At 38.2% G+C, this 13,439-nt stretch overlaps 1 long non-coding RNA gene across 1 annotated transcript in view; it reads right to left on the bottom strand.

The window, feature by feature from the left end:
- LOC147652672 (uncharacterized) overlaps positions 1–13,439 on the bottom strand; it is a 109,420-nt gene that overhangs the window by 87,380 nt on the left and 8,601 nt on the right. The window lies entirely within an intron of this gene.

Below are 13,439 nucleotides of genomic sequence, written 5' to 3'. Positions count from 1 at the left end.
CACTCATATGATCAGGTTCATTTGTTAAAGAAAATGGAAGTGATTTTTGTTTTTATGTTCTAACGAGATAATTGGGAAAATGCAAGTAAAAGAAGGTAAACAACAGATTAAGATTCAGGGAAACATGAGGCTTTAGATGTAGATATTCTTTAAAAACGTCAACGGTCAATGACAACTATGATTTAAAGATGAAAGGATAAAATTCAAGAAGCATCAGAAAACAAAAGAAAATGTGGATGACCAGAACAGCTTCTTTTCCTAGTTAATGAATGAGCCCAGGCAGTGTTGCTTTTCATCAATACAACAAAACTGGTTACCAGATACAGTACAACACCTGTTTTATGCACTGTCAGCCCTGCTCCTTCCCAGAGGGTGCTCGACAACTGAGCCCTTGAAGCAGACCAGGTGAATTGCTGACATGCAAGAAGTGTCTTCCCTTTTAGGAAGTCATTTTAATACAGAAAGCTATCAGCTTGAAGAACACTCATCTTTAACATGACTGTATCCTAAAAATTTCAATACTATATCTGGAAAATTTACACGTAAAGTGTGAGGTGTCATTATGCCCAGTCTGTACCTCTTATGACTCAATGTGAAAATGTCAGAAGGTAAGGAGACTAAAAATAGTTGTGGAAAAATAATTAATAAATTAAGCTTTAAAGTTGGGAAAAATTTCAAATAATCTAGTCCCTTCTAAGTTGGCTTAGTTGATTGATATTTTTGGAGATTTTTTCTTCATCAAAACACCCTGCCGGCCACACAGAAATATATGTAAATAATATATTCCCATTTTTATATAGTTAAGGAATGCACCACATGAGGTGAAATTCTGTATATTGCACCTAGACAGTCCCTGCAAAACAAACAACCATGTTGGGCAGGCAACCGAGTCCAAAGACGAGTCCAGGCTCTGATGCCTCCTCAGCAACTCTTAAAATTTACCTGCAGCCTATCAGATTTTCGGACACAACTGAGAGGAGACCTCTGTTGTTGTCATACTAAGACATGGCTTTGGGACTGTGGTTTTGTGTTGACCAGCCCATTTGCTATGCCAAGTCATGATTAGGGAGTAAAAGCCTGTCAGACAGGGACAAAATACCATCTTCCCCAACAATTTATATAAGCAGTGTTTACATGAGAAGCTGAGAGAGAGCAGATCTTGTCAGACTGAAAAGGCCAACAGAAAGTTGTAAACTGGAAGGTCATTTCTGGTGAGGCACAAGGACAAAAGAAGGTCAGCCATCCCTAATAAAAAATTCTTGTTACCTCCAAATTGTTCAGTATTTATGTGTTTCAATGTGAAGAGCTTGTTTTGACTTTGAAAAAAAACCCACCCCAGAATGTAATACATCTATGAGGAATAGTATGAGTGAAAACTGCTACATTAGATTGGCTAGAAAATGTGTGAGACATGGACCTACACAGAGATGTAGGCATAAAAACTGGGACTAGAGGAAAGTTCCATTCTCACCTGGAAGAGTTTGGAACAGTTTGCTAGTTTTTCTGAGTTTTGCTTCTTTCTCTGAAAGTCTGGCACTAGCTACTATTGAAGGTAAGGCATCAGTTTATATTGCTTTGTTTTGACATATTTCATACTGAAATACAACAAATCAAGAGATAGTCTTGAAAATCCTGATCAGTTTGCACAAGATAAGGCTGCAGACTTTCATTAATATATGGTCAGTGTCACTCCATGAAAGTCAATGGACCATATTTTTTCTCTTCATTACACTAGTACAGCCCCATTAACTACAGAAATCATTAATCATACAGCAACACTGAACTCTGTGATGCTGTGCAGGATATAAATTAGGCAAGACTTTGGCCTCCTGGCCATTTTTTCCCCTGGTTTGTTCCTGGCAGGAAATCCCTTGCTTTATTTTGCCTCAAAGTTTTAGTCAGCTGGATTGATAGTAATTGTATTGCACAAAAAAAAGCTATATTCTGATATACAACTATGAGAATGAAAATAAATTAACATACAAATAAATATTTAGAAGTTTGGCCGTAAGAAACTGATAGATTTCTTGTAACACTTTGAACTGCCCCCAATATTTTTCTCTCCCTTCTCCATTTCTCTTCAAAATACAAAAAATAAGACAACTTTCTCTATTAAGAGGAAGAATTATACATAAATATTAATAATGTTAAAGCATTCCAATGCATCTGATATAGGGGCAAGTCAAATCGTCTTCCAACTAAATGCAAGGAGGTTTGTTTTGTTGTTGGCTGTTTTGTTGGTTTTATTTGGGATCACTCACAAAGTGAGGACAGAGGTAGCAAAATTGCTTTCTCCTTCATATCACTAAGAAATCATTTACAAAAAAATAAGATCACAAGTATTAGAAACATAGAATAATAAAAAGATTATGAGCTGGAGCACATCAAACTAAGTAAGGCAGGCAAAAATGTCCACTTACTAGAAATAAATTAGTTTAATTTGAAAAGAGCAGGAAAAAATACCAGTACTTAAACTCACAAAAGAAAGGTTAATTTAGTATTTGAATCCATTCTATCCTCTTTATCTACAGAGCTGCAGCCTATATATGAAGAAAAGTCTTGACTAGGGTTTCTTGACCGAAAGTGGCTAAGGTGGTACTGCTTACCAGGAAATCTATGGTACTGGCAGACTGAGGTTTACATGAGCAATATTTTAACCTCACAAGTTCTTGCTAAATGGTGTGAAGGTGAGAGCTCCCAAAAACAAGCCAGAAGCATCAGTTAAAAGACTATTTAAAACCCAACTTCACTTGGCAGAAGTATTTTCAGTACTGCCACAAGAAAGTCACTTGTCCTTACGAAGTGAGAAATAGCCAGCAATCAAGAAGTCATTTTCTCTGTGTCAATCATCTGCCCAGACATAAATGGCTGAAATTAAAGGAAGGGAGAAGTCATTTGACTTGTACCTCTGGTCATGAAATAATACAAGCTAGTCATTTTCCCATAGTGCTCATGCCATTTAAACAGACTTAAAAGTAACAAGAAGAAGCAACCGTATAATGCTCTCAATGATTATGTAGAAGGACAGGAGCACAGGCTCTTGGAAGTGACTTGGCACCTGTTTGTATCAGTTACACCAGTGAATTGATGTAGAGGTGCATTAGCAACTGTGTACTGCTGAAGCACTAGCATTGTTCAAGCATATTTACTGAGGGTTAAGGGCAGTGTAATAGTAGTGTCTGCATATTTCATATGCAGCCATTGTTACACCCCATTAAATTGACTGGTAATGATCCACTGCCATTTAATTAATATGCAATGAGCATGATATTAAATCTAACATGTAAATTAAAGCCTGATTTAAGTCACTTAATTTTGAAGCATGATAGAAAACTTCTTTAGACCTAGATGGCCTGTGTTTGTCTCCTTCACTTGTCTCCCTCTGCAGAGCTCAGATTATGTTGGGAAGACTCTAGATAGACAAAAAGGGAAAGCTTTTATGACCAGAAATTTCAGCACAGTAAATTAAAAACAGATTGACTCTCAGCATTAAGCAATGGACAGAAAATTGGCCAAATTCCAAACATCATATTTCAGAATGTTCACACTCATGATTAAAGATTCTCTCGAATTCAGAAAGCACTAATAAAAGAAGTATATGATTAAATTTGACAGAAATTTGGAAATAAAGTATCCAAATTCATGTGTTTTGATCATTATCTTTTCTGAGGTAACTTAAAGTTTGAGACAAAAATATTTAATTAGACCTTAAATAACATTCAAAAGGATACCAGTCATGTTTTCCAACAAAATGCAAACAAATGAACAAACAAACAAAAAACCCTGTATAGTACTAAACATAGATTTTGCTTCTCTTCATATTAATATTGTTTGTAGTAAGTAACAAAAGCAGAAGTAGCTATATTGGTGAATGCTATCACATTTTCATCATTATAATCAATGTAGGCCAAGAAAAGTGACACAAATCCAAATATCCACTCATGGTTACATACACAGAAAATTTGGAAATTAGGTAAGTGAACAGATTAGGAAGGACAGAATCACAGAATGGACCATAGTGGGGTCATCTGGTCCAACCTCCCTGCTCAAGCAGCACCATCCTACAGCACACTGCACTGACAGTTCTTGGATATCTCCAAAGAGGAAGACTTCATACCCTCTCTGGGCAATCTGTTCCAGGGCTTGGTCACCTGTTAAGTTTTCCTCATATTCAGATGGAATTTCCTGTACATCAGTTTCTGCCTGTTGCTTCTTGTCCTATTCCTCAGCACCACAGTGAAGAGACTGGATCTATCCTCTGACACCGTCCCTTCAGATGCTTATAGACATAGATAAGGTCCCCTCTCAGTTGTCTCTTCTCAAGGCTGAACAGGCCCAACTCCCTTAGCCTTTTCTCATGAGAGAGGTGTTCCAGACCCTTGATCATCTTTGCTGCCCTCCCCTGGACCCGCTCCAGGAGCTCCATGTCTCTCTTGGACTGAGGAGCCCAGAACTGGACACAGCACTCCATGTGGTCCCTCACTTAGTAGGTCCCTGGGCTGAGGGGCAGGATGACATCACTCAACCTGCTGGCAATACATTTTCCTAATGCAGCCCAGGATAACACTGGTCTTCTTAGCCACACTCCTCTGAGCCTATACAAAACACATAATATAAGCAATTTGTCTCCAGAAACCATGCCAAACCAGCACTGGTGGGTGCAGTCAGTGCACCCAGGGTTCAGTGTGGCCAGACAGGCAGCAGACCAAGCTGGGAAGACATGCAAAGATGCAGCAAGGGATCAGCCACCTGTGTCTCTGCTGCCTGTCCTCAGCGATGGACCCTAGCTGAAAATCCATCTGTCATTCATGCATCAGCAATATTCAGCAAAATGTTGTTCCTCCATCAATATTCTGATTTGCTTCTGACAGTAACAATGTAACATGCTGTTTAATTTATTTACACCACTGATCCAAAAGAGAGACCAAACTCTTTAGCTAGTTCTGCGTCTGATATAAGCTTAAGAAGTTTTCCTTTGTTCACCTTTTCTCCAGGCCATCTGCAACACTGTATTTCTGGCTTCATTGACATTTAACTGTTTTATGTCTTTTTTCCATGTGCTATAATATTCTCCCATGTTTCATCATTCTTCTAAACAGCACCTACACCTGCTTAACAAGAGAACGATTCAAAAGAAAACTGAAAACTATTAAAGCAAAAGTAAAATAAATAAAATCCTAAGTAAAACAGTAAACTATTATTTTCCTCAAAATATTTTCTGGGGTCTTGTTCCTGCATTATATCAAGAGACTTCAACCTTGGGAGATGGCAATTTTCTGCAACTTCTTTGAGGTTCATTAGAATTTTCTGTCAGAAGGTAATGTTTAGCAAGTTTTTGAATGAAGTCCTTACATTTCCACTGCCTCAAATCTGCTATAGTTTACAGAAACACTGTAACCAAAGAACTCATTCTAATTCATTCCAGCTGCTTAATCTGATTATCCTCCTGAATAATAAAAATTGCAGAAATTCACAAGCTACCTTTGCACATTTAACTACAGAGAAGGAAAAATAATAATAATAAAAAAAATTATTGGAAATGCAATCAGTTCAGTTCCTCGAATATAAAGAATAATTAACCCAGTCAATACACTGTATGCTGCCATGCCCTAAAATATGCCATTTAATTCTTGATGCACCCTGGCATGTAAAAATAGCAAACAGCAGTGCAAGAACAAGGAGTTGTATGTCGCAACAGGTTTTTTTTTCAGAGCTCTTAGAACTGCTGAAGTTACAGTCACAGTCATCAGCTGATCTGTGGCTGTGCTGAGGATCCAAAGGATCAGGACTATCAAATATTCAGACATATCAAGCTATAAATAAAAGAAAACCAGAATATGTAAAACTACGTGCTAGTCTATGGAGTACACCCCTTTAAATAACAGCAAAAGACAGGAAAAAAACTAAAACATGCAGAAGACAGCAGTGATGTACGACCCAGATACAGACTACCTCTAAGCTGCTTTTATATTCCCCTTCCCATTTCCTGGTCCCCACTTGATCCCTGTTTCTAGCCTAATGTACACGAATACTTTGTTTTCCAGGAGCCATTAGGCTGGAGGATGCTTGTTAAAGCATGTCACACTTCACTCCTACTCCTCATTTTCCTCACATGTCCCAAATATGCAATACACAGAGGGTAAAGGGTATCCCCATTTGCTGTTTCACATTGGCACTTTTCAGATCAGAAAGTCAAAGATTTGCAAGTTCTACAATAAATATTTCCAAACCATATGCTGTACCTATCTCTTTAGGTATTGCTAATTGCAATATATTCAAAAACTCCTCCAAATCCATCTATTAAAATTTTAATTTAGTGTAGCTAGATGTTTCTACAATAGAGAACCAGCAGATCTTCTTGATTTGACTGAATCCTTCTCCTTTTATTATGAAGCAGAAAGAACTATTGGACATAGAAAGAACTATTTATTCTCACAGAAAAAAAATGCATTACTTCTATACCCCTTCCTTGGGGCAGAATTTTTTTTATTCCCTATCTCTTATCCTTTCTCCCTCTCTCTCCACACAAAGCTCCCAGTGCTCATGTCAGTTACCACTAAAGTATTTTGCAATGCACAGAACAAAATCACAATTGTATCATGACTTTCATCTTGAGCTAAAAAGGAAAATGGAAAAATATAGTGCATCAGTGTCAGAAGAAGTGATTGAGATGCAGCTTGCAAAGTTGATGACTGATCATTTTTTCAAAATGCAAATGAATTATTTAAATAGAAGTGTCTAATTGTTTCATTGCCCTTCACTATCAGCGGTCATTAACATCCTTTCAGAGTTAGTGCAAAGTGGCCCAATCAAAATAAGAGCATTTTTGCTATATTTAACACTCACCTTGCTAGAACTATCCGTTCTTCTCTCTTACAAAAATCTGCCAATGTCTGAGCTATTTTTTGGTGTGGTTTTTTGGGTTGTTTTTGTTTTGTGTATTTCTTCTCCCTGGAACATAGGGCTTCAAATCTTTGGCACTAGAATGTAAGCTATCATGAAAAGCACATGGACATTTTCTTACGTTTCAATCTACCATTGTCCTTAAATTAGAACTCATTTGCATTCCAAAAACATAAGAGCAGACTTGAGATATCTGAAATTATAAAAAGCCTTGTGTAAGGTTGTCCTAGCAAACCCAAATTTTGGCTGTTTAATATGTGGTCTAAATGCTATTTTGAGGGCAGAGAGAAGGCCTAGTACTATTTTACATTAATTTTTCAAGTGTGTTAACTGTTTCCAAGACCTTAGGCCATAGAAGTAACCCATGTGTTTATGTAATTGAGAAAAAATAACAAAAGGTGAGCCACCTACTCTTACAGAGAAAATAAATTTATGCAAGGTCACATTTCAAGGCTTACACTTTCCATTAAACAAGCAATTTCAAGGCACTTATGAAACACACTAACAAAGAACAGTATAAATTAATAGAGTATCCTGAGCCATACAGGGAAATTAAAGGTTATAAATTTAGACCAAGTATGAAACATAACAGTGATTTCCAAAGGTAGTTATATATGGAATGAGACACATTTTGATTGATGATACAGTCATAAAGTGAACATTGCATATGTATGTTTCTCATATGAAAAGTAATTTCTGTGGCAATAGTTTAGAAGAATACCATATATAAGAAATAGATGTCTGAGCAGTACCTGTTTAGCAACAGCAATATATCCACACTTTTAACCAGTGTGTCTGTCCTACCTCTCAGACTTGTAAACAGAGTTTGTAACTTTCATGCTGACACATGTAATGAAACATTTAATCACTCACCATTACATTCCTAGTTATTTTTTCACACTACTGTATGTATCTTAACAGGTGTTTGAAAATAATGACGATAATTTTGGGCATGCAAGTCGGTTTATTCAGGTAAGCTTCCATATTTTGTGTGTGCAGTTTAAATATCAATGAAAAATAAATTGACTTTAAAGCTGAGTTTATCTACCTTTTTTCCAAACAGCAGTATAGCTGGCACCTAGAATCACTGAATCATAGAATCTCCTGAATAGAAAAGAACACACAAGGATCATCAAGCCCAGCCTCTGGCCCTGCACAGAACAACCCCCAAATTGTATCACATGCCTGAGATCACTGTCCAAACACTTGAACTCTGTCAGGCTTGGTGCTGTGACCACTCCCTGGGGAGCCTGTCCCAGTGCCCAACCACCCTTTGGGGGAAGAACTTTCTCCTAGTATTCAACCTAAGCCTATTCTGAGGCAGCTCCATGCTGTTCCCTCAGATCTGTCACTGGTCACCAGAGAGAAGAGATCAGTACCTGCCCCACTTCCCCTCGTGGAGAAGCTGTAGAAGGACCGTCATGCTGATGCTTTCTAAGAGTTTGGGATTAATTTGTTCCTCTCTGTGCACTAGCATCTTCTTCTGCAAAAGGTAGAGATGACTTTCATGCTTGGAAGTTAATTTAAAAGCTATGGATGAAGAACCGTGCAGAAGCTCAGTAAGAATAAAAAATAACCTTCAGAATTCCCACTATCTTATAATTTTATTAATTCTTCGGAATGAAGACAAAAGATCTATAAGAACAGTGTATTTACACTCTGCTTTTGCCAACTCAGTATTTGAGATGCACTACTAGAGAACTTGTACATTAGATGACCTGGTAAAGAGCAGTCACTTTTGGATATAAGTGGAGAAATTCTTTACAGAAATATTTGCCTCTTTAAGATTTTAACCATGTTAGTTTGAAGAGTTCAATGTAACCGAAAATCAGAGTTACTGCTGTAGAAAAATAGGATATCATGGTCTGTAGAAATAATTAAAAACCATCACACCATCGATTTCATAAGTATAATGGAACATGACTCGTTCTCTGACTTTTACTACATGATTGCCTTTACTCCCACTGTACATGCTCATTGGAAGAAAGGATTATTTTTATGAATTGTGGGGTAAGAGAATAGAACCTCACTGGGACTGCTTGAAATTCACCCTTCTTTAGGAAAGGCTGTATTTTATTTTCATTTGTTTAAAGATTTTTCAGACAGCTCTGTAAACAGATGGTATTTTTTGTTTGCTTCTATTTTGGTTTAATTATCTGTTTACAAATGTCTGAATTTTTAAGGCCAGCAATATAGGAACATAAACTTTAAGGAACATCAAGAGTTAAAATTAGCATAATTAATTTTGTTCTAAATGTATTTTCTCTCTGTGATTCCATTTTGTTTAGCCAAAGATAAATGAACACTTTTAAGAGGAGAGTTTATGCGGTATTAATGAACACATAAGCCTAGAAAACACTGAGCTTAAAGCACTAGTCAGGAGTGTTTGAGTTAATAACTTTCACAGCATTCTGGCTGATTTCTCCTGGACACTATAAGGTTTTGTAGACCATACAGACCAATGATATTCCAGTAATTCAAGCTTTAATGTAGTTTCAGTGATAAAAATTATTCTGGTATGTGTTTTCTGTTATATATACACTTCATCAAGTGCAAGAAAAAAATTAAGAGCTTTGTGAAGCAGAGAAAAGCAAGATAAAAAACTTTCAGGTGAAACCAGAAAGAATTTAATTGCCCAGAGTATCACAAATTGTTATTTCCAAATAAATATTTTAATCTGGGGCTATTTCCCATTAAAAAAACCAACAAACTGTTAAGTGTAGCAATGCAAGCACAAACATACTATGTAGTAACAAACAGGAAAAATATCTCTCTAGGAGACTAGGATTCAGAGATCAGCCACATGGCAGGAACTTATGATATCTTTCCTATCACCACAGGGAAAATGTGAATCTCTTCATAAAGTGAGTATTTCTGGCATCATGAACTGTCACAAAAGAAGCAGGGTATGTTGAAACTGAATCCTGTCAAGAAAATACCAGACAAAATAAAGCCTACTACTGTAGTGCTGGGAGCTACAGAAAGGACTGCAAGGAAGAGTTTCTTCACTACAGAGTCATTCATGGGCCCCGAAACCAATCTAAATCTACTCCAATTTGAAGCCATCCCAAATTTTCCTGTCCCTTGTAAAAAGTCCTTCTCTAGTTTTCTTGTAGGCTCATGTGCTGGAAGGGTGCCATAAAGTCTCCCTGCAGTCTTCTCCAGGCTGGACAGCTCCAGCTAGGAGAGGTGTTTGTGCCTTGTGATCAAATTAGTGGTTCTCCTCTGGAGTTATTCAAACAGGGAAATTGTATTACATTGAGGACTCTAGGGCTGGATGCAGCACTCCAGGTGGGTCTCATCAGAGCAGAGCAGAGCAGAAAGGCAGAATCCCCTCCCTCTGCCTGCTGCTCACACTGGTTTGGATATGTTTGGGTATGCCCAGGATATGTTTAGCTTTCTGTGAGTGCACATTGCTAGGTCACAATGAGCATCATCAAGCAACACCTTGAGTCTTTCTTCCCAAGGCTTCTGCCAACCCACTCTCTCTCCAGAGAATGTGCTTGGGATTACTATGACCTTGGTTCAGGACATTGCACTTGGCCTTGTTGAACTTCAATCAGTACTTTTCACAATTTAGCACAGGGAATAGATTATCTCAGTGATAAACCAGCACTGGCCAGACTTTCTGAATTCCTAAACAATCTTGAGTGTTTAGCTTCTTTCTTAGTGGTGTTGTGATGTGATCAGGAAGCCACTTTGAGCACTTCAAGACTTCTCAAGCTGTGAGATTTACAGCAATGAGTTTATAGTTTTCTGCCTCAATAACTCAAAACATAAGAAAAGGGAAGTTCAGTGAGATAGGTCTTCTCAACCTAACCTAATGCTAGAATTCTTTCTAAAGGAGAAACTGGGATGGAAGAGCTCTGGCTTCAGAGTGGAGATGAAGACTGAATGCCAACTCCAAAAACCAGTATGAGTACTGCACTATTCAGCTATACACTCTTTTGGCCTTTGATAATGTAGATCAGCACACTGCAGCTAGTAATCTTGGGATAGAACCAGTCTACAGGAGACCACCACCAAGCTCTAATCACACAGCAGTAGTTGGTGTAACATGCTGCCCAAATGCCCTTGACTCCCTCTTGTACCTCTTCCTGTCACAGCCTGGCTCATTGCAGAGTGAACTGCCACTCTAAATTTCAAAGAAGGTGAAACAGAACAATTCCTTCTCCTCCACCTGCAAACATAACACTATTTCTGGCTACTGCCAACAGTGTCCAAGAGAAAGTTCCCACACTGTGATTCAATCCCTTTCGTTTCTTGGAACTCATGCTCTTAATTTTCTTTTCCTTTCCTTCTAGCCTGCAGACAACAGTGGCTATCAAGGAAATAACAGCTGACTACATATAAAATACATAATCATTCTTCAATAATAATGAAGAGAGAGCTGAATAAATCCCTTAAAATAATAAATATTTCCATTAAATGTAACTAATTCAACCTGGAGACCTGAAAAAGACAGGTCTCTTTACATTTCTGCATTGTTCAGTAGGAGGAGTTACCGAATTTTCTGAGATAGTATCCCTGTTGAAAAGAAGGTATCTCAAGAATCTATGGGCTGATGCTTTTCTGTGCAGGGCAGGTCTTTACCAAAGTATGCCAATTTCTTGAAACACCTTTAAGATTTAATGCTGGAGCAGATGTTTGACTATGTGGATAGTGCATGCCCTGTGAAGACATAGCCCCAAAACTGTAACATAAGCACAGCCAGAATCTACAGAGAGTTCACACACTCTGTCCATCAGCTTAGCTGTGCTCAGACAGGTCAGCAGGGGTAAACCATCTCCTAACACAGCTGTTGTGTCGAATGTGTTGCCCCTCAGATCACAGGAGTTCAGTGATTTGGAGGCCACTGTTTTCCATGTCTGGGGTGGGTATGGTGGGAGGCCAGCATCTGGTACAGCTTGTACCATAGGTAACGTATGCTGAAGTTCCTAAGTGTTCTGGACTTTAGTGCTGCTTAGGGCAATGCAGAAAGGGACCACGGCCATATTCAACAACATATTCTCCATACTGAAATTTCCATTTGAGAATTATGCCAGTTTCTCTGTGGAAATGATATGAGGAAAAGTCTCCCTGAAGACAATTAGCATAGCTTGGTGGGAACTATGAAGTGAGGCATGTGTATGAGTCTGGTGTTCCTGAGTCTGGGGACCGGATCTTGGTGCAAAGATGCCAGAAATGGAGGATTATATGCCACCCTACCGTGCAGCTTCACTCTGTCAAGACACTATTTCTAACAAGTATAACTGTTATAATCATATAACTAGTTAACACAGGAGACTAGTTCCTCTCCAGACATGCCTGCCTGTAAGTTGCTGATAAACTTGACTGCACAGTAAAGAAGTGAAAAAAAAACCCCAAAACCAAGCAGAAGAAACTGGAGAAGCACAGGACCTAGCACCCCATCAGCTTCACAAGTGGATCACCTAAATGACCAGGTTTGGGAATTTTGGCAAACTACATTGGCTGCAGCAATCATACCTCCTGCTGACATTTATTAAGTTTTCCCAAGTTGGTATTTTATTGTATTTCCTCAATAACATTATTTTTAAATCTTCTAACTTATGAGTGGAGAGACATTGCTCACCAAAAACACCTGCAATACATAATCTAACTGGTCAGGGTTCTACAAGGTCTTGAGCCAATATAAATTTTTCATTATATAATCTTAGAAATTAAAAATTGTTCTTTTAATGCTCATATAGTGCCTGGAAGAAATTTTACATATGTAAAATAGTATGAAGAGTGCAGAAAACAGCACGTTTGAACACATAAAAGGAAGAGCTGATGACAGATGGCCACATTTGGTTACGAGAAATTTTTCCATTGCAATTATATTTCACATTTTTCTTTCATCACTGATCTTTCTACAAGCTCCCCATTCCTTTTTAAGGTGCCATTAATAAAAGCAGAAGTTGTCCAAGTCAGGCCTTTTTTATGCCATTTCTGGAAAGTAGCCTAAGGAGAAAGTTAACATTTTCCTACAGCAAGGCCTTCATGACAGAGCTCCCACTGCAGGAGAGTGAAGTGGTTGAGCTTTTATAAACAAGCTACACATTTCAGCAGCAAACCTATACTGTCAAACTCTACCTCTGCAGAGCCAAAGCACAGATGCTTCGATTCCACGCACATCTCTACTGTGTGTGCTCCACTGCTTTGTGCCTATGTGAGTTGGTAAGGCCTGTGCCGAGTTCTCTTCACCTGAAGTGGGATAGTTGTACCACTCTAAATTGAAAAAAGACTGTCTGGGGAGACAAATATGAACAGAGGAATTCATCTGGGAGATGGATGCAAAGAAACACACCTCAGAAAGTGATACAGTGACATAAAGGCACATCTGGGTAACTACAGACTGTGGAAGGTTCTGCTACTGAATCCATTCAGTTTTCCAGCTGATTAGCTCTCCTTTAATTACAATCTGTATTTTCTACTTCACTGCCACCTTACACAACTCATTTCCAATGGAGTAAATGTGGACATTTTCCAGCAAATTACAACAGGTTTTCTGTGTGTCATCCATTATTTACAAT

This window comes from Cyanistes caeruleus, chromosome 6, assembly GCF_971803275.1.
Source record: "Cyanistes caeruleus chromosome 6, bCyaCae1.hap1.1, whole genome shotgun sequence".
NCBI lineage: Eukaryota > Metazoa > Chordata > Aves > Passeriformes > Paridae > Cyanistes > Cyanistes caeruleus.
Note: the sequence above shows the minus strand (reverse complement) of the source record. Positions and strands in the feature narration are given on the sequence as shown.